At 37.9% G+C, this 22,495-nt stretch overlaps 1 protein-coding gene and 1 pseudogene across 1 annotated transcript in view; one reads left to right on the top strand and one right to left on the bottom strand.

The window, feature by feature from the left end:
* The window catches only part of PLCL1 (phospholipase C like 1 (inactive)), a 331,059-nt gene that overhangs the window by 86,217 nt on the left and 222,347 nt on the right, over nucleotides 1-22,495 (top strand). The window lies entirely within an intron of this gene.
* Nucleotides 3-674, bottom strand: LOC115288651 (annotated as a pseudogene).

Genomic DNA, 22,495 nt, shown 5'->3' with positions numbered 1-22,495 from the left:
TCCTCCTCCTCCTCCTCCTCCTCCTCCTCCTCCTCTTCTTCTTTCTCCTCATCTTCTTCATCTTCCTCTTCCACTTTTTTCCGGGCAACGTTTGCAGGACCCTTGGCGCCATCAAACTTTCCTTTAGACTTATAGTCGGCGACATCCTTCTCATACTTCTCCTTCAGCTTCGCCGCCTTGTTGTTGTAAGGCTGCTTTTCACTGTCACTTAAGTTATTCCACACCTCACCCAGCTTCTTTGCCACATCTCCAATGGAGATACCAGGGTTGGTAGACTTGATCTTGGGGCGGAATTCTGAACAGAACAGGAAGAATCCAGACGGTGGCCTTTTGGGAGCATTAGGGTCCTTCTTCTTGCCTCCCTTAGCTGGTCCATAATCCTTCGTTTCCCGATCATAGCGCACTTTATCTGCCTTTGCCATTTCATCAAATTTAGACTTCTCTTTCCCAGACATTGCCTTCCACCTCTCAGAGCACTTCTTGGAAAATTCTGCAAAATTGACAGGGACCTCTGAGTTTTTCTTCTTATGTTCCTCTCTGCACGTCTGCCCAAAGAATGCATAAGCAGACATCTTGCCCTTTGGTTTCTTGGGATCACCTTTAGCCATCCTGACTGTATTGTTCGCTAGTCTGGGCAGCGCAGGGCATGACGCGTGGCTCAGTGCTCCCCAGCCTCGCGCTCGGAATATAATTTTTTATAGTAATCTCTGATGATTGTCTATATTTCTAAGGGATTGATTGTAATCGATCCTTTTTCATTCATGATTTTTGTCTATCTGGGTGCTCTCTCTTTTCTTTCTGAGGAGCCTGGCTAGAGGTTTATCCATTTTGTTTATTTTTTCAAAGAACTAACTATTGGTTTCATTGATCTGCTCAACTGTCTTTTTGGATTCTATTCTGTTTATTTCTGCCCTGATCTTTATTATTTCTTTTCTTCTGCTGAGTTTGCGGTGCTCTTGCTGCTCCCCTTCTAATTTCCTTAGGTGCTCTGTTAGATTTAGAATTTGCGCTTTTTCTAGTTTGTTGAAATAGGCCTGGATTGCAATATTCTTTCTTCTTAGGACTGCCTTTGCTGCGTCTCAGAGATTTTGGATTGTTGTATTTTTGTTTTCATTGGTTTCCATATATTTTTAAATTTCTTCTCTAATTGCCTGATTAGCCCAATCATTCTTTAGTAGGGTGGTTTTTAACCTCCACATTTTTGGAGGTTTTCCAGACTTTTTCCTGTGATTAATTTCAAGTTTCATAGCATTGTGATCTGAAAGTGTGCATGGTATGATCTCTATTTGTTTATACTTATGGAGGGCTGTTTTATGCCCCAGTATGTGATCTATCTTGGAGAATGTGCCATGTGCACTCGAAAAGAAGGTGAATTTCCTAACTTCAGGATGCAGAGTTCTAAATACATCTATCAATACCATCTGTTCCAATATGTCGTTCAGGTCCATTTTTTCTTTAGTGATTTTCTGTCTGGTTAGTATATCCATTGTTGTAAGTGGAGTATTATAGTCTCCTGCAATTAGCACATTCTTATCAATAAGATTGTTTCTATCTGTGATTAATTATTTTATGTATTTGGGTGCTCTCGAATTTGGCGCATCGATGTTTATAATTGTTAGCTCTTCCTGATGGAAAGAGCCTGAGATGCTTCTTCATCTCTTGTTACTGTCTTTACTTTAAAGTCCAATTTGTCAGATATTAGTATGGCTGCTCCTCCTTTCTTTTGGCTTCCAGTCGCATGATAGATATTTCTCCATCCCTTTATTTTCAACCTGTCGGTATCTTCAGGTCTAAAATGAGTCTCATGTAGGCAGCAAATAGATGAATTTTGTTTTTTTATCCATTCTGCTACCCTGTGTCGTTTGGTTGGAGCATTCAGTCCATTTACATTCAGCGTTATTATTGAAAAATGTGGATTTAGAGTCATTGTGTTCTCCATAGAATTCATGTTTATAGTGGTGTCTCTGGCACCTTGTATTTGCAACATTTCCCTTATAGAGTCCCTCTTAGGATTTCCTGTAGGGCTGGTTTGGTGGTCATGAATTCTCTCCATTTTTGTTTATTTGGGAACACCTTTATCTCTCCTATTTTGAATGACAGGCTTGCTAGATAAAGGATTCTTGGCTGCATGTTTTTTCTGTTCATCACATTGAATATTTCCTGCCATTCCTTCCTGGCTTGCCAAGTTTCATTAGATAGGTCTGTAACCACTCTGATTCGGATTTATGCGGCCAATGCTGGAGGTGAGATGCGCTATGGAAATGAGGTGTGTGCTCCCACTCCTGCAGCCGAGGCTGAAGTGCGAGCCCCGGGGCCTCTGCCACTGCTGCCTCAGCCGCCGACTCCCTGCCGGCATGGCGCAGGGGTGGAGGCTGGTTTTTCCCTTTTGCCACCCAGGTGCAGGATTTGGGCTACCTAGCAGTTATATGTGGAGTGAGAGTTTTTCTCTCCGAGCAGGGTTAAACGTTCTTTATCTCTTCTCTAGAGACAGAACTATGAGGATGTTCAGTTTCTCTTTCTTTTCCCTTTGTCTCTCAGGGCTCTTTGCACTTGCCACGTGTTGGGCTGGGGCTCCCACCTCCCCTGCCCCTCTCGGGCTGGCCCGTTTTCCAATCTCCCCAGTTCGCACTCACTCACTCAGGCATCTTTGAGGTTGTGTTTTTTCTGGAGTCTGTATTTTCTCCTTCCATTCTTGCAGATGAGAGTAATGTCCTTCTCAGTTCAATAGATGGGGCAGGAGAAGTTTACAGAGCTCCCTTCCTCTCCGCCATCTTGGCTCCTCCCTTTTCTGTAACTTTAGAGTACCTCTCTTGTTTGCCTTGACTACTACACGTATCCTGTCTGTCATTGGATTCGAACCCCTTCTGGTGCCTAGATTCTGTTTTGGCTTGAGAGGTATCATAAATATCTTCTAGGGAAGAGCAATTAAAATTTTTAGTCAGTAGTATTTTGTTTAGTGTTGTTCAGTAAACTCAGTGCCTTAGTATATTTGCTGTAGGATTTGAGGGGAGGGGAGGTGGAAACTAAGTTTACACAAGGATCATACAACTTTTACATTCAGGTAGCACTTTAGAGTTTATTCAGAGTCAACTCCTTCATTTGAATCCCACAACAATCATGTGTGCTTGGCAGGGCAGGCATCATTATCCTCATTTTCAAATGTGAGAAGAGGTGAAATGATTCGCCCAAAGTCAAAAGCAAGCCATTCATTGTTAATGGGTTTAGAGTTCCATGTATTATCTACCTATCAGCATGCAAAACACAAGCTCAGAGTAAGTTAGGTGCTTAAATGCTCCAGGTTAGTTGGGCTTTAAGTAACTGCTTACAACTGGCATTGTATCTGTTAGAAAAATGTTCAACTTGCAGGAACAAAAAGCTTGACTTATAGTGGCTTACACAAATAAGGGTTCAATGTTTTCATATAACAAGAAGCCTGGAAATAGTTACTGGTAGTTACTGGTGCTGGTTCTGCTCTTCAATAATCCAGACTTTCTGACTTTTTGCTCTGTTGTTCTTGTATTCATTGACTTTTGTTCTCATGCTTGTCTCAAGGTTGCAAGATGGTTGTTCTAGCTTTGGGTAGAAAGTCGAGGGAGTATTTACAGTGGGTGTGTGTGTTGGGAGTGGATGCTCACTTCATCTATTCCTTTTTTCAAGAAAACTAAGTTGCCCAGAAGTTCTACTTAAAAAAACTTCTATTTAAGTTGGCCAGAGAGTTGGCCCATGCCCTGAGTCCCCCATTTCCTCTTCCACCTTACAAAGAGGTAGGGAAAATCAATGGTTACTCTTATCAACCTTAAGAGAAGAGAGACAAAGCGGGAAGGTAGTCTGCAATGGGTGTTGAATGAGCTAGCCTACAGTGTCTGTTAGTCTTAGTATAATTCCATTTGGAACAAATGGCATTGAGTGAACATGCCTATACATTCCTGTGACTGCATGGATTTTGTGACGTTTGTTTCTGAGTGCTAGACAGCTATTTTCTGATCACCTCCTGAGAAAGCCAAATTTAAATAACACCCATTTCATCTTTTGTGGTGTAATTACATTGGGTGGGTATGCTGGTGGGAGGTTGGGTTGTTTGTTTCTGCTTATCGTTCTTTGCTAGCATATTTATTTCATGAGATTATTTGTGAGTTACACATCTACTTTATTGTCCTTTGTAAGTGTTTATTTCCTGCTTGCTTGTAAATTAATAAAGAAGAGGAATTAACATGTGTTTGCCATCTCTAAGAATGGTTATGTAGGCTCTGTAGGATTTGCATTAGGACCTTGTAGGGTTGCTTGCTTAGAAGAGGCACAGGTCTGTTCAAGAAGCTACCTTAAGTTGCAGCAAAGTGATAGCTCTTATTACTTTTTCCAGTTTAGTAGAGTAGAAAGAGAAGATTGGGAGTCAGATGGCCTAGGTTATAATCCTGGGTCACCTCTGGAGCCAGTCTCCTCAGCATTCAAGTGAGGGTAACCTGCTCACTCAGAGCTGTAGGGATTCATGAGGTGACAGATAATGATTGGCAGCACCTTGGTGCTGGGTTAGAGAAGATGTTTGTTGTGTTTTAGGTCCCCTTTCTCTTTCTAGTTCTTTGTGCCCCCTACAATACCCTGGCTTGTTAAACTTGGAAGCAGTTTATCTATTTCCCTTGATAAAAAGGTTTAGTGTTTGTTTCTTACAGAAAGGGGAAGTAATTTAGAAATTTTGGCCCGGTGGACTTCCCTTCTGATTCAATATGCTGCAATCATGTCTAATGAAAGAAAGGCAAGTATCCAATTAAATTATCATAGAGTTATCACATTGAAGAAAGGATTTTCTCTAGCCAGATAAAAGTGCCCTCAAAATGGAATCCATGCCATCTTTCCCTACTCTCCTTTATCTTCATCCTACCCTTACTCTATAAGCTCTCTTGAGTCAGAGAAAGCAAAAAGTGCCATTCTTACATCGTTTTGAAAGGAAGCCACTAATTTGAATGTGAACCTGAAGAAAGAATATAGGTAAGTCAAAGTTCATTTAAATTTTTCTTTTTGTTGTATATTTTTCATATATTTGTTACCAAATTTCATATATAGAAATTCATCTAATTCTTGAGGCATTTAGGTGGCTTAGTTGGTTGAACATCTGACTCTTGATTTCAGCTCAGGTCATAATCCCAGGGCCATGGGTTGTTGCTTCATGTTGGGCACTGTAGTGTGTGAACCCTGCTTAAGATTCTTTCTTTCTCTCTCCCTCTGCCCCCCCCTTCTCTCTCTCTAAAATTAGAAAAAAAAAAGGAAATTCATCTAATTCTTTAAAATTTTTTTTTAATGTTTTATATTTATTTTTGAGAGACAGACAGAGACAGTGCGATCAGGGGAGGGTCAGAGAGAGGGAGATACAGAATTGGAAGCAGGCCCCAGGCTCTGAGCTAGCTGTCAGCACAGAGCCCGATGCAGGGCTCAAACCCACGAACTGTGAGATCATGATCTGAGCTGAAGCCGGACACTTAACCGACTGAGCCACCCAGGTGCCCTGAAATTCATCTAATTCTTAATGAAGTCATTTAAGGCTACTTTCTGAGACAGTGATTTTATGACATTTATAAAACAAGTTATAAAATATAATTAAATTCTGCCATCACTTTGGTTTGTTAGTTCTAATGAGCATTTTAAAAAATTTTATTATATTTGAACAGTGTAGTTTGAAAGCATTTTCTTACACAACTTTCATAAACAGCCAGTAAGCGCTTCAGTAATAAGTTAGATCACACCATTCAAAGGCCATTTGTATTTAGTAGAATCAAAGTGTGAGATTTTGTGGTTTAGTGTCATAGAACAATCATGAGAACAGCATGTGGAATATGGGCAGTGAGTGGGAAGGCATGAGGAAAATGAAACACATCAGGGAGTCCTAAGGTGTGGCAGCTTAAAGCCTGTTGGAACCATAGCCTGACATTCCTATTGACTTGGTCTTCTTTTGGTGACACTGTCACAAATAACAAAGTATTTTTTTCTTTTTTTTAGTAATTGCTGTCCTTATTCAAGGATTATATATCATCCTTTGTTTTACAGGCCAAAAATGCATTTTTGAAATGGCTAGCTGAGATTAGAATGATAAATCTGGGGAACAGAAGAAATCAACTAGGTCTCAAAAAATTTTTTTGGCCCAGTTGTCTCAGGCTTTAACTGAATGAAATGAGGCAGATTATAAACTGTACACTGTTTAGTGGAGGCATTTGTATTCTGCCTACATTCTCAATTTTAAATTGTTGTCCGAGATTATTTTATCTGGTGTTCAAATATACACTAAAATGAACCCGTGTACTATATACTTTAACACTCTTAACCAGAGTAAAAAACCCTTTATTATGGGGCATGTAGGATACATGCAAAAATAAGTAGAATAGCATAAATAAAGCATAAACTGAGCCATGCAGTGAACATTCATGTACCTACTCCCCAGCATCAACAATTTACAGCCAACTCATGGCATACCTTGTTTCATCTCTTCCTTCTGCCCCTCCTCCCCTTTTCCAATCCAGATTATTTTGAAGCAAATCATATAATTTTATCCATGAATAGTTCAGTATGTGACTCTGGCAGATAAAGACTATTCCCAATATTAAACAATTTATTTAACGTGGCTTTTTTGTATGGTAGAAGTGTAAAATATGAGAATGATACTTAGCCTCAAGCCTATTAAATTTCACATCCACCTGGTTCTCACACATCTATGTCCAAGCTTATTTTCTGCAAAGCACCACTTTTGCTGCCTAATGTTTGATGGTCATTGTATACATGTAATTTAGTTAAAATGTTAAAACAGCTTTGGATTCTTTTCCTTTCATTGGTGACTTTTTTCCCAGATGGAAATTTTTGTCTCTGCTGAGTAGTTGATCTTGTTTTACATGGAAATATTATCTCTAAGGATGGTTCTATGTGACCTCTGATGCCTCTCCAATAGTGCTCTTCTGTCTTGAAACCACACCCTGTATTTGAGAGCAGCTGGAGAGAAGATAAAAACATCCCTAAATTTAAGGTTTGGGATTTAAGAGAGATTGCCATTTTTATTTGGAAACTGTATATTGCTTTTAATATTATCTGATGAAACTATGAAGAATAGTTGATCATTTTCATAACACATTTGGGAACAGTATTATGATCCTCTTTTTTATTTTGGCTAATTGTGTTATATACAGTATATACGTGTTGGATTGGAGGATTTGATTTGACATGGATGGATTTGCAGATGAACCTGTAAGGACATACATTTTAATGAAGTTTAATTTTTGTAGAGAAGAATGGAGGCACTGTTGTGAGTTCATGTTCAGATTGTGGTTTCTGGTGTCTAATTGCCCAGAGTTTGAGTACGTGGTCCACCATCTAACAGCCATGTGATCTTGCCTTAGTCACATGACTCAGAGTCTCAGTTTCCTAATCTGTAATATCGAGATAATAAAAATACTTACCTCCTGTATTTATGTTTGCATTTGGATTGAATGAGATGAAAAGAAGCAAAAATATTATTAATTTTGGCTTAAATTCAATTGAGATATGTATTTGTTTCTGAAGGACTTTTTAAAAAAAATACTATCATTACTTGTTAAAAGACCTAAAACTTAAGGATTATTGGTTTCTGTATGTCAGGTGAATGTGCATTGAGTTAAAAAGTAGTAAGAGGCAAATTTGTTATTCTGAGGTTTGCTAGCTATTGAATATTTTATATGAAAAGTTCTGTACACTTCAAATCTGTGATTCCTTCAGCTCTGGTACTATATATACAATGTTGCCTTCTGAAACATGTCACGGGGTTTAAAGCTGGTCTTTGTTGTCTTAGAAGTGGCCCTAGTTTACCTTAAATCTCATTTAGATTCACTTAAGAACCTCTTGAACATGTTTATATTTTTGGTTTGTGCCATATGTTCTAGTAATGAGTTCAGTAGGTTTACCATCTCTCTGCAGTGAAGCCAGACACTTTAGGTGAAAAGCTTCTGTCCACTTTGAGGAGGTACAGTTTAGCTGCAGTGTTCTGACATTTTCTCCCTTCAAAAAAGGCCTTGTTGGGTTCTTTCTAGCCCATAGGGTTTGATATCCTACTCTGAACCCCAAGCCTTTGATGAGGAGAATTTCAGTTCTTGGCGGCTTGTGGGTCCCTGAGACCTTTAGCCTTCTCTTTGCCATGGCTAGGTTACCAGGTTCAATAGGTCAGGGAATTGTAGACACACTGAAACCAGGAAGCAATACTGAAATAGAAACTGGAGAGATATCTACCTGCTCCTTGGAGTTGCCAGATCTCATTCTTGGGTCCTGTGAACTTATAGTTCGTCACTCTCTAAGTATACTTTGTTTTATTTTTGTCAGGTTGGCATTTCACACCCCAGAGATGCTTACTGTGTCATTTGCAAAATTTGAAACATCAGATTACTCAGTCTCTTCTGGTCCATTTATAAAATGTACAGCGAGGCTGGTCTTGGCATCACTCCGAGAACCCTCATGTTTTGTCCTTCTTCCATATGAGCAGTACCTGTTCATCCCTAACATTGTGCTGGTTCCTCTTTCATGGTCCTGGTAGAACACTTCTCATATATCTATAATTTATTAAAGTAATGTGTGTGTGTGTGTGTGTGTGTGTGTGTGTGTGTCCTTGCTCTATGATTCAAACATCCTGGGTTTAAATTTGAGCTCTGGCACTTATAAATTGATCACATTTACCTCTGTCAGCTTCCGTTTCCTCAACCGTAACAGAAAAATAACAATAGTACCTATTCCATGAAATTGTACATACTGTTTAGTACAGTGCCTGTCATCTTCTATGGACTCACAAAATATTAACAGGTTTTATTATAGTCATCATCACACCAGCATATCCTATTTTGTTTTTTACCAAAATAACGCAGCACATTTCTATCTCCTTTTAGTCATATTCCTTTTTGCTCTTCAGTATTTATTGAGTATGTAGTGCATAGCACAGGTACTGTTTTCCAGGCACTGAGAATGGTGTTGAACAGAGTCTCTACTGAAATCAAGATATGCTTCTACTACTTTGGTAAAATTGCATCAACAAACATCTCCAGGGACCTTTTTTGCCAAAGCTACAGGATTCTTTGGTCTTGCTTTTATTTGATGTGTTCTAATATGTTAAACTGTTAATTGTTCCCTTTTTAAAATTCTCTCTTCCCTTGAGTGCTTAATACCCTATTTTCTTTTAATTCTCTTGCCAACTTTCTGACTCTTCTCTTTGACCCTGGACCTACTTTCTTCACCTGCCCTTTACATTATTCCCTAATCTTCTGTTCCTGATTTGTTTTCTTCTCCCTTTCTCTTCTCAGAGATTATGAACTGATGGTCCTACTCACAAATCCAGTATGCTTTTGTGCTTTCTTGGCTTGAACAGAATTTCAAAAAAAATTTTTAATGAGTTGTTAACTTAAAAAATGGAGAGATTTCATATAACAATTTGAATTTTGAAAAATTTAAGTTCACTTGCTTTGGAAGAAAGCACATCTCATTCCCCACATCTCAATAGCTTCTAGTAATAATTACATGTTATGAGACCAACATTATTTTTCCTTACACCTGATGTTCTGTAGGCATCACAGACTTAATTGAACTCATTATATACTTTATTTTGTCTTTTCTAGTGTAGTTAATAGAGTGCTGTTTACTGAGGCATTCAAGCCAGAACCTGATGTGTGAGAAGTCTATGGTAGGACCTACATCACCTACTTGGATGGCCTTCCCACTGTACCTTGCTGTCATGGCTTCCCCAGGTCTTCTCATGATCACTCTCCTCTATTTTGCACTGTGGGATTCATGCTGCTGGATCTCTAGCTCCCTGACATGCTTCTTATTTTAAATGCAATATATGTGTTTTGGTTATCACATTAGTAATTTTAGCCTTCATTTGGTTCTTTTAAAAATTATTTATTATTTCAACAAATATTTATTGAGTGCCTAATAAAAACTCAGGTACTTTTTCTAGGAACCAGGGATAGAATATTGAACAAAATAGAAACTCTGCTTTCATGCAGCTTACATTCTGGAGGAAAAAGACAATACATAAATAAGTATAAAGTTAGTAGTGTTAAGTATGATGAAGAATTCTTAGAAATCTATCTAGTAATTAATATACATTTAGGTGGTCATTTTATTTACTTAGACAAGAATAAGAACAGGACTTTAGAGGAGCTCAATTATTATCTCACAAAGTCATATGTCACATCTAGGATTCTAAATTCAGATCTGGTTTTGTCCATCTAGAACTATCTGAATGCCTGATAGTACTCAGCAATAACTAATTTAAAAGCATAGTGTAGTTCAGGTTATTTTTCATGTCAAATGACCATTTCTATTGGGAAAGTCATTTAAAAAATAGTAGAAAGCTTATGAGACTTAATTAAATGAAATCTTCAGCTGGTGTAATCTGATGAGCTGTAGTTTCCTGATTATTGCTATTCCTTGACAGACCAAGTAAGCTTCTGCCTCAGGGTCTTGGCACATAAGTACTTACTTCCAAGAATGTTCTTTTTTAAAAATTTATTTATTTTTGAGAGAGAGGGAAAGAGAGAGAGCACACAAGCAGGGGAGGGGCAGAAAGAAAGGGGGACAGAGGACCTGAAGCAGGCTTTGCACAGACAGCCAAGAGCCTGATGTGGGGCTTGAACTCATGAACTGTGAGATCATGACCGGAGCCAAAGGCAGATGCTTAGCTAACTGAGACATCCAGGTACCTCTATACCAAGAATGTTCGTCTAGGTTTTTGTAAGGTTTGCTTCCCCACTTTACTCTTTATCATGGTACCAAAAATAGCCTGTTCTAATTTCTTACCTTGTTTCATTTTTCTTTATGGCACCAAACACCTGATGTATACATGTCTGTTATCTGTCTCCCCCACTAAAATGTAAGCTTACTGAGAGAAAGAATTGTATTTTGATCATTGCCATCTTTCTCACACCTAGAGTAGTGAATGGCATATAGTAAGTGGTCAATAAATATGTACTAAGTGAATAAATAAATGCAAAGGAGTTTGCTGACTTTGCAGAGGAAATGTTTTAGAATGTATTAAGTAGGACAGATTAAATTATAAATTTATGTGAAGTGGAGCTAAAGATCACACTGCTTTCATAAGAAGAGTAAGTTAAATACTGATTAAAATGAAATAAAATGGAGTCTTGTAGGAAATGAAGTAAGTCTTATTTGGGGAAATTTTAAAAAATGACAAAAGGAATGGGTTGGCAATTTAGTGTTATTCATTTGAATATGTTGTCGAGTACAAATGCTCAGAAATATTTTAGTGTAGAAGATGCTGTGGCTGTCATGAGTGTGTGAAAGAACAAACAGTCCTTGGACCTTGGGATCATTGTCTGACTTAGCCTCGATACGAAATCTCTGAAGAATCTGGGAAAGATAAATTGAGCAATTGGTGTCTCATTTCAGTTTTTCTTACTACCTCTTAGTCTCCTGTGCTTTTATTAGTAAGTTTTTATTTCTCACCCAACTAATATTTATTGGTTGCTTACAAAAAAAAAGGTTACCAAAGACAACTTTTTTCAAAACTAGAGAAATATTTAATTTTCAACAGCTAGTAAAACCTAAAGGTTGGAGGATGCTTGTTTGACGGTGCAACGGAGAGTTGATTGAAGTGTATATTCTGTCCCCACATTCAAAGTTTTCACATCTACAGTGATTTTTCTTCAAAAATTATAAACATTTCTCTCTCTCTCTTTCTTTTTTTAAACCGTGCATTGCCAACCTCTCTTTTACTCCACTTTATCAGCTGGGAGTTTGAAAAGCATTCTCTAACTAGAGAAACAGAAAAATGGATTAGGTTCATAGACATTCAGATGTGATATCTTTGGGGACAATCTGTGACTGGAAGGTAATTTACCCAATAATAAAGATACATGTTTCTAAAGAGTATGCCATTCATGATAGGAACTACAGACTGTAGTAATTAAACTTTTACTAATCAGAATCTAGAAAGTGTACATGAGAGACTTTCAATCTATTTTACTCATCATTCTTCAGTCAGTACAAGTTGAGTGCTTATTACGTATAAGATATTATAAGCTATAAACAGTTGAGTAAGAAACAAGAAGTTTATAATCTAGCAAAAGGTTAAGGCAAATATACAATTTATTCATACTAAAATAAATGAATAAAATACAAGTTGATGAGTTGCATAAGACACAGGGATTCCTCCTAGGCAAGATTTAGAAAAGGCAAGAGGCAGGCAATGGTGTTGTGTTGGATCTTGAAAAGATTTTCTGATAAATGGATTGGCAATCTATGTGAGCAGAGGCATGGAAGTAGAAAATTATGGGTTGTGTTAAGGCAACAGCAGTATTCCAGAGGAGGCATAAGGAAATGAAGTTGAGAGCCAGGGTGGAAAATTTACCTGTGGCAAGAAAGAAGGATACTTCCAATTTAGAGAGAGAAACAAAGACCTACTGGGTGAATCTTAAGAGCAATTCGAGGTAGAGGAGTAGAGGAAATCTTTCATAGCTTTGTCCTCATTAGATTAGGGGGTAAAGTCATCTGTTGAGAAGGAGGGGGATGGAAGTTATCTTCAGATCCATTTACTCCAAGAACTTTACTTCAGGGGCATGTCTTGAGAGGTTCCGATTATATAGGAAACTAGAATCCAGGTTTTATGATTTCAACTTCAAGTATTCTTTCTTGGAAAAATTCAAAATCCCCCAAAGACCTATATACCAAAAATAATTTTCTAAGTTAAGCGTTTCTCATCAAGTAACTTTGATCTGAGAACGTGATAATTTAGGCTATAAAAAAATCAGATGAATCCTTATAAATATTTCTTTTTAAAGGAAAACAAAGGAGATTTATTGCTTTCAGCTGAAACACTGCAACAGAAGCACTGTGTGTTAATTAAGGACAGCCTCCAGGCTGTGGCTCAAGGGACTACTGTGGTCCACTAAGTAGCCCCATTTTCTTTATTATCACATTGTTTTTGTAGTCTTGGTATCTAGCTATCCTGGTTCAACCAAGGAAGAGAACTCTGGGGGCGCCTGAGTGGCTCAGTCGGTTGAATGTCCTACTTCCGCTCAGGTCATGATCTCGTGGTCTGTGGGTTCGAGCCCTGTGTCAGGCTCTGTGCTGACAGCTCAGAGCCTGGAGCTTGCTTCAGATTCATTGTCTCTCTCTCTCTCTCTGCCCCTCTCCTGCTCGTACTCTGTCTCTCTCTCTCAAAAATAAACATTAAAAAATTTTTTAAAAAAAGAAGAAGAAAGAGAACTCTGGGTCTCGTACTCTTATGGATCTATGGACTCTGAAATGGATAGTTCCAAACAATGTCCTAGTTTTGATTAATTTCAAGGGTTTTGCATAGTTGGAAGTTAGACATTCAAATAGATTTGTGGTCATTCATGCCACTTAATCATCTAAGGATGGGGTGATAACATTAGTATTTCTTGGACATTAGGCAGCATGGTAAGTTTGGGGTTGACAGCTGTCAGTCTCAAGTGTGGATGCAATGTTGTATCACTGGCATCACAGGAGGGCTTGGAGGAAAACAAGGAATTAAAGTTATAGAGGAATAAGTTTTGGTAGACAGTCTATCTCTCCTTTTTATCTCTGGCAGAGGCAGTTCTCCAATAGTTTTATACGCTGAAGGACTATTTGTACAAATATAAAAATGAACTTACTGGGATTAAGAGCAGAATGGACATACCACCCTTGTCATTTAAAAATGACAAATACTGAGCTTTTCTACGTGCATGCATGTGTGTGCTAAGAGACTGAAAGTCTCCTTGAGCTATTCCATGGGCCAGCATATGGGGAAACATGGGATTGAGTCCTGGGATTGAACCTCTGTGATTCTAAATAAGCCAAGATTCTTTGCAAAAGTCGGCGTTTTAGGTTCTGAGATTTCCCAACCAAGATTTTAGTTATGAGATTTCGTTTAAGAGACAGACTTTAGTATCCAGGGAAGAAGATTGCTGATGCTGCTGTTGTGTTACTATTGATCTAGAGGAAACTGTATTTTATACAAATTTGTGTCTAAAATCTATAGATATAGTTCATGAGATTTTGTAGGCTGTAGGACAGTTAATCTAAACAAATCATTCATGGAAAATACCCAAAAAATTTTTACATTAATTAATGGGCCAACTGATGTTATCATGTTTTGAAACTATTTTTATTTTTTATTTTATTTTATGTTTTTTAGTATTAGTCTTTGTTAGTTAGGAGAAGTCATAATAGTTCTCTAATTCATGTTTGGGAGTCTTTTCTTAAAGGACTAGATAGCAAATATTTTAGGATTTACAGAATGTATGGTGTCTATTCCAGGTACCTAATGTTAGCTACTGTTTTAATGCAAAAGAAACCACAGACACTATGCAGACAAATAGGCTTAGTTATGTTCCAATCAATCTTTGTTTATAAAGCAGGTGGTGAGTTATAGTTTGGTGACTGTTGCTCTAGTCCCATGACTGTATTTTACTAAAAATCTTGGAAATATCTGGCTAAAGGTCACACAGTGGGAGAAGGCATCTTCCTTTCTACTCCATTAAAAATTTTAAAAATGGTTTTAATTATTAAGTAATTATAAAAGAATATTCATTGGATGTATAGAAGGTGTAAGGAATAACAATAAAATGAATATCTGTGTTACTAATATAAAGTCAATTTAAGAAAGAGGAGATTACCATTTCCTTTGAAGCTTTGTGTGTGCCCCTCCCCAGTCCCTTCCCTTTTTCTCTCCGTCCTAGAGGTATTTACCTGCCTGAATTTTGGGTTTTTTATTCCCTTGTTTTTCTTCATGATTTTACCCATATATTTATACCCTTCTTGTAGTGTTTAAAAAGGCATTCTAAGATGGTTTTATTTAATTTCTCTTGTGTTAGAAAGTTTAGAAGAAGATAGCCAAATCTTGCTTAGTGAATAGTTGTACATTTCGTTTTGGGTTTATTCTTGGCAATATACTGGTCCAGAGTAGAGTCCCTACATTATTTAATTTTAATTCACTTCATGGCCAAATCTTGGGTTTCTCCTGCCAGAGCTGAGAACGTCACGGGCTGACAGACAAGTGTAGGAGTTTAGTGGCTGTCTACTCCTACCCCCTTCCTGAGGAAATTGCTGTGGTAAATCAGGGCTGTTTCTAGGAATGGCAAGGTCTATTTAGTCTGACAGTGATTTTATCTTTGAACTAAATGTGTACGATGTACCATAACTTTTCCAAGTTACAGAACTTGGAGACATTTTTTTTAGTACAAAATTTTGTTTTTGTGGCACATAATGATAAAGGTCAATCTCAAGCATAATATTTGGTCAACATTCAAAAACATAGCTAGTTCTATTTGTGAATTGGATGTGTGAATATTAGCTATTAGGAGGGTTTTGATAGATACATTTCCTTGCTTTCTAGGTACCTAAAGTATTTCCAGAATCTAATTTTTCAGGGCATGTCTTTGGTGACTCCATATGAAAGCATTTTTCAATCTACTGATACAAATGCTTTCTTTCATTTCATTTTTCTTTCTTTTTCTTTTTTTTTTCTCTTTCTTTCTTTTTTGGTACATCTGTGGATAATTTATCTGGTTCACTGTAGGTTATTTTCAGGGCTAGTGAAAAATTTGAGCTACTCCATCCACCTGTCTTTGCCTGGTCCCCTCTGTGAAGTGACTGGTTGGTGGGTTATATCTCTGACCATTGCATGGGATGAAAAGAACTGGGGTTTTGCCATGAAAGATTGGCACCATTCTCCAATGTCTCTTTCAGTTACCTCAAAATATTTTCTCAGATTGCCATCTTGATTGCAACTTCCCTAGACTATTATTTTCATATTCAATTGCTTTAATACCTTCCTGTCTGGCTTCTTTGCCTCTTTATCAGTGATTCTCAGTTCTGGCTGCATATTGGAATCATGGGAGGTTTTAAAAATACTAATGCCTGGTCAATCCCACAGTGATTTTGATTTAATTGCTCTGAGGTACAGTCTGGGCAAATTAAAATCATATTACATTAAAAAATGGTATTACTTTTTAAAAGCCCGCTGGATGAGTCTAATGAGCATCTAAGGATGAGAGTGACTGCTTTTGGACAAGAGGGTCATCTCTTTTAACGTATCATGGATGGAATAGATGTTTGGGAGGGAGAATGGATAAAGCATGGGGAGTGATGACATGTTTGGGATAAGGAAGAGGGATGTGTATAGGATGTAGCTTAGGTGTGGGGCTAGTTCGATGGATGAATGATGGTGACATTTACTGAGACAGCAAAAATAGGCATGTCTATTAGGAGAGAAAAATGATGGTTCACCTTTGGGTTGATAATTTGAGCAACCCATGAGACATCCATTTGGAAGTATGAAGGAACAGGTGAAATATTAGAGCTGACCAAAATTTGAATAGTTTATTCTTTATTGCTAAATGTATTAAAGACTCCCTGAAAGATTTTTTATAAACCTTTGCTTAAATAATTCTAGTAAAGGAGAATGAATGACCAATTCTTTCTTTGAACAACTGAAGTAATTCAGAAGCCCTTTCTTATACTGATGTCCAAACTGCCTTGCTCCTAACCTCTATCCAGTAATCCTGTATCTGCTTTTGGACATATTCGTAACAAGTCCACTTCTTTTCCATACCTCAGAAAAAATTTATTCTCAAATGTTCTTTTCCTTGGGTTCTGGGTTACCAGTTCCTCACTTAACATGCTCAAAATAGCCATACTTTGTAACATATCTTCTTTCTAAGCCAGCTAAAACATGAACGTTAATTAAATACCTTAGACTTGACTAGTAAAGGGAAAAAACATTTCTTGATCAGTCTCATCTACTGACATTAAATATCATAACTCTTAAAAAAACCTCTATGTTTGCAGTGTAGAAGAGGTGATATTCTTTTCTGAAATAGGTGCTTTTCTTTGTTTCTCTACCCTGTTACATTTAGGAAAACAAAGATAGAAAATTTATGTAAAATATGTTACACTTTGTAGAACGATCACTTATAACTATCTTAACAATTTATTTCAGTGTGGAAAAATACTTGATCTCTATGTTTCAAGAGTGAAGATAGTGGTCATTTAAAAGTCTGTAAAGTTATAGAAAAGTATAGTCACTTAAAAAAAGGCCAAACATGAGATTTTTGCTATTCCTCTCATGGATGATTTAATCTTTTGGATTAATATGGCATTTAGTTTCCCACTGTGTCTATTCCAGAAGGTATGCATACATTTGGATCAGTGATCTCCCTTTTCTACCCTTGGATACTGTTTTGAGCTTGGAATTTTCTGTTTAGATCATGATTCATACGTCAGAGAAGAATTAGAGAGTCTCCTTTAGGTACTTGGCAGAGCCAGGACATGTTTCCATATATAGCTGAAAAAAAACCTTTGTCACCCATTCTGGCTTGAGCGAGTGTTATTAAAAGCTCATTCCTGAGTTCTTTTTTTGCCAAGGAACAGCAGTGGGCAGTGAAAATTTTGTGCCTGGAAGAGCTGAGATTTGCTCCAACATAGAGGCCTGGCTCTGTGTTCTGAGAACCTTCCCTAGGTGTCCCCGGTCACTCTGTTCAAAGCACTTACATGTACATCTGTAGGTGGCAGTTGTTGATTCCTTCCTGGCCCACTTCCTACTCATGGCCCTGGGGAAGCCCCATGAGCAGGCTTTACAGAGATGAATCAAGGCAGTGCCTCATCTCCTGAGTCATGGCCAGAGGCTCCTCACTCTCTGAGAATGGGATCTGTTTGCCTCAGAGTTGCCTCTCTGAGAGGATATTTGGAATTTTGGATGGTGGCCTGGAATTTTGGAAGTGGAGTTCTCTAGGGAAATGTGGTGCTGGTAGCAGTCAGCTTATAAAGTTTATACTGTCTGCCCTTTAATAAGGGTCATATGATGTAGTAAATGTTCTTTGGGAAAATGGAAAATCAAGTAGATCTTTAATTCTGTCTTTGCACAAGGCACTGGTATGGGGACATGAGAAGGGAGGTCTCTTTGTACCCTTCCTTCCATCTCCACCTCCTCTAGTTCTAGTAGCTTTCAAGCTCATCTTCAAGTCAAAGTGAAACAGACCTGTGTTTGATTCCTGGTCCTTACCTCAAGTATAGAGCTTTGGTCAGGTCCTCATTTGTAAAAGGGGCTTTAATAATGCCTATTGCACAGGGTTTTAGGTGAGGATTAAATTGGGTTACTGGGTTAATGTATATAAAGTGATTAGTAAATCTCAGGAAAGCACGTTTTTAGTCAAAAGAACATGAATTTTGGAACCGTTCACATTCAGGTTCTATTCTGTTCTGTTCTTCCCTAGCTGAATAATCTCTAGGTGAAGACAGCTAAGCATTTACATTCTGTAATCCTCACCTTCATTCTACGTATAGCTGTATCATACTCAGAGGACCGTTTCAAGATTCAAGTGGACCATCCTGTCCATCTTGCATGGGCAGCAGTTAGAAGGCTCTCAACAAATGTCAGCTTCACTTCTTATTCCCTTTTTCTCAAGCCCTCCTTCTACCCTACCCCACCAGTATTCTTGTCTTTCCTTTGCAGATTTTTAAAAAATAATCTTACCTGATAACTTATTTTAAACTGTTTCTTACTACATGTCTGTCTCTTCTCTATTTGATGGCAATTACTTGGGAACAGAGCCTCCATCTCCTTGTTCCAATTGACCTCAGCTATTGAACCATATTTCTTTCTTTTTAGCAACCTGGGAAAATCCCCTTAAGTTCTCTTAAGCTTGAATTCCAGCTTAATTCAGAGTTAATTTCTAAATCTTTTCTGCCAACTCAAATATGCTGAAGTAAATTACTAGAGAAGTAAATACCTTTATGTTCAATGTAATATGTACTACATTTAGTGTTTACTTCTAAGTCCAGTATCTTAGTAACTTTATGTCTTCATTGTTGGTCTACAAAACTGTAAGAGAGGCTAGAATAAAGACTATCCAGAAGTAAAACCTTTAATTTTGATGTAAAAATAATGGACATGGTGTTCATTTAAAACAAACCAAGCTTTCACACATTGTAAAATAAATCATAATCCAGAATGTTGATATCTTGGGTGCAGTGAATCTTATTTGAAAGCCCCAAGAACACATATTTGTGATATTGATTCAGTGATCTTATTAATAATAATTTATCAATTTGGAAAGGAGAAACTTTTGAGAGACTATGTAAAAGTCAAATTTTTGTCAAGAGTGGAAACATCAGATTTTCTTAGAGGTGATAAAAATTTAAATACAATTTAGAACTGTATGACACAGTATATTTTATTTGCCTTTTCAAGATCATCCAGTGTTTGTGGGGATCATGAGTATAAGTAGGCAACATTTGGGAATTCCTGTTATTCTTAATCATGCCCCTCTTCCTCCTCTTCTTCCTCTTGCATCCTACTTAATTCGTATGGAATGCAAAATGTCCTGAATCTGGTATCTGAGCACTTTTAGAATATAATGTTGATTAGGACAACAAGTCAAGAGTATTTTTCAGTAAAACATTGGGTATTTGCTCAATGACCTGTAACATAGCCTGTGTCTTTGTCCCAGGCTTTCGTATCTGCTGTGCCTGAGTTCCTGCCAGCACACACAGAGAAACATTCCAGACCCCCCTAGAATGCATTCCTTACATGCATAGCGATCTCTGGAAAGTTATGCTTTTGAAGAAAACGGAGAGAGGTGTTACGACTTCATACATCCTAACAGTTCCAAGGTTATTTCCTATTACCAGACCCTTTAGGGGCCTCATTAAAAAGCAATTTGAGAGGCACCATTGGACACTGCTACAGGGAATATTGAGGCTATATTCATTCCCTTGCTATCACATGGAGTGTGATATTGAAGAAGACGGTACTGTTTGAACAATCAAGTTGATTTTCTGATTAGACAAGGAATATTAAAACCTTTCTTTTTTTCCTGGACCTTTTGATTTTGGTCTGGGAAAGGGCCTTTGATTTCAACAATGTAGGCTCAAACTTGGTGAGGTGAAATAATGGGAGCAAAGCTGAAACTGTATTTTAGCGTAAAGGACAGAAAGTGAACAGCTTTCCCTGTGGTGTGACTTCACGGATCTGCCCCACTCTTTCCTTCTGAGGCAAAGTTAGCTTTTGGTTACTTGTGAAGATTGGAGAGGTCTTCATGCATATTTAATCATATTTGTTTCTTCAAGTTCCACTTTGCCAAGTTAGAGTTCCACACCCTAATGGGGTTGCTAATTATGTTCTCCATCAGTGATATTTAGCTATAGAAAAGACTGCTTGATAGTTAAAACTTTCTTAGGATAAAGTGCAAGTGAAATATAAGAAGCAACAAACAGCAACCAGTTTACAGGGTGACATAAGACAGTTGTGTTATGTAGGACTATTAGGATTATTTATGTGTTTATATATTCTTGTATTCATGTATTTATTTATTTAGAGTGTGCTGTAAGCACAGAGCCTGACTCAGGGCTTGATCCCACAAACCGTGAGTTTATGACCTGAGTGTAACTAAGAGTCAGACGCTTAACCAGCTGAGCCACCCAGGCGCCCCAGGTCCTTCTTGACAGATAGCAGCTTTAGTAGTTAAGGATGGGCAAAGGGTAGCTTCTCCACTATACTACCTTACCAGGCTACAATGAAAGTAAGACTTGACCAAATTCCATCACACACATACACAGACAACTTTTAGAGAAACATTTATTAGAAAACTTGTTAAACTTGAAGTTGCAAGAAATCAGGGAAGAAATGCTTTGCTCACACATTTACTCAAGGCACAAAAGACAATATTCTAGGGGCAGGATTCAGTTAACTCTTCTCCATAATCTTCCAAACCTATGGCTGGACACAGTATCATTCAGGGATCAGTCTTCAATACCATCTTGAAGGGTGGAGGTGAAGAGTCTTCTAGGTTCCTATGCCCTTTTCATGCAAGGGTTGAGAGTGCCGCTAGTATTTTCTAACTCATTTATCTATCTTGAATATCACAAATTTTCCCAGTGACATTCCATTTTAACACCCTGTACACTAAATAATAAGCCATTGTTTTTACTGATGAAAATTCATTTCTAACATTCATTGTGCTAATTAGTAAAGCCTCTGCTTATAGCCAGATATAGAGATTGGAAGTATTTGTGGTAGCCACTGGTGGTGTGGCCTTTCTGATTAAATGTTAGCTAACCTTCCCAGAGTGTGAGTCTTTGATTAAGGGTAACTGAAACACTTTAGCTTCAGTTAATTCACACATTCATAATGTTAAAGCATTTGAGAGTAAATTATGAACCTTGTGAAATGGAGTATAAAGAAAAAGAGAAAAGTGAGTAAAATATCTGATCTATATCTTTGTGAAAATGCATAGGTCCTTTTAATTTTGAATTATATTTTTATGTTGACATATGTTCACAGCACATGAAAGAAATATTGTGAAACAGATTTATCAAATGAGAACCCTGTGTGTCTCAGGGTGACTCCTTAAGTCGGTTAATTTAAAAGATACAGAGTACTTACTCTGTGCAGGGGATAGAGATGAAGGGGCCATTCTTGCTCTCAGCCCACTTCTGTGGCACAGATAGGGTCCTGATGTAAGGCAATGGCTGTACAATTCCAGGAGGCACCGCTTGTTATAAGTGAACCGCAGGCCCTGGTGGAGTGCCTGGCGTGTTGGAGGAGCAGCACAGTGGCTGTGCACAGCTTGTTGTTTCCTCCTAAAGTTACCTGGAACATGTTGTATCTTGTTGGGAGTAAGAGTTGGATAAAGGAGCATTTGTTGAAAACATTGTCAGGACATGGAACTCTTCCCAAGGAGCCGAAATACCACTTAGAGTTCCAGAGATCCTGAATTCTTGTTTTGGCTGCACTCCTTAGCTTGCGATTCAGGTAAGAACAATCCCATCTTTTTAATGAGATTGAAGTGATTAATAAACTTGGAGCTCAGAAGGAGTTTAATCTCCAACTGATCTGCTAACTTTTTTTTAAATGTTTGGAAACAATAATGATTCACATAATTAAGGCTGATCATAAAGATCATCTGGTGAAGAAAAGTTATGGCTGCTTCAACAATGCAGTATAAAGCAGAGGATTTGCATGTACACGATCCCATTTTACAGAAAGCCAAGGAGTCTGAATCTTACTTCCTGACCAAATTTAAATGGAGAATGAGTTCAGGAGGGATTTTAAAGTGACAAGGATGATGTGTCGAGTGGGAGATTGCTGCGGTGGAGGTCTAGGAGGTTTTTTCCTACTTTCTCCTCGAGGATTTTGATGGTTTCCTGTCTCACATTCAGGTCCTTCAGCCATTTTGAGTTTATTTTTGTGTATGGTGTAAGAAAGTGGTCTAGTTTCATTCTTCTGCATGTTGCTGTCCAGTTCTCCCAGCACCACCTGCTAAAGAGGCTGTCTTTTTTCCATTGAATACTCTTTCCTGCTTTGTCAAAAATTAATTGGCCATACATTTGTGAGCCCAGTTCTGGGTTCTCTATGCTATTCCATTGGTCTATGTGTCTGTTTTTGTGCCAATACCATACTGTCTTGATGATGACAGCTTTGTAGTAGAGGCTAAAGTCTGGGATTGTGATGCCTCCCGTGTTGGTTTCTTCTTCAATA

Source organism: Suricata suricatta, chromosome 3, assembly GCF_006229205.1.
Source record: "Suricata suricatta isolate VVHF042 chromosome 3, meerkat_22Aug2017_6uvM2_HiC, whole genome shotgun sequence".
Lineage (NCBI taxonomy): Eukaryota > Metazoa > Chordata > Mammalia > Carnivora > Herpestidae > Suricata > Suricata suricatta.
Note: the sequence above shows the minus strand (reverse complement) of the source record. Positions and strands in the feature narration are given on the sequence as shown.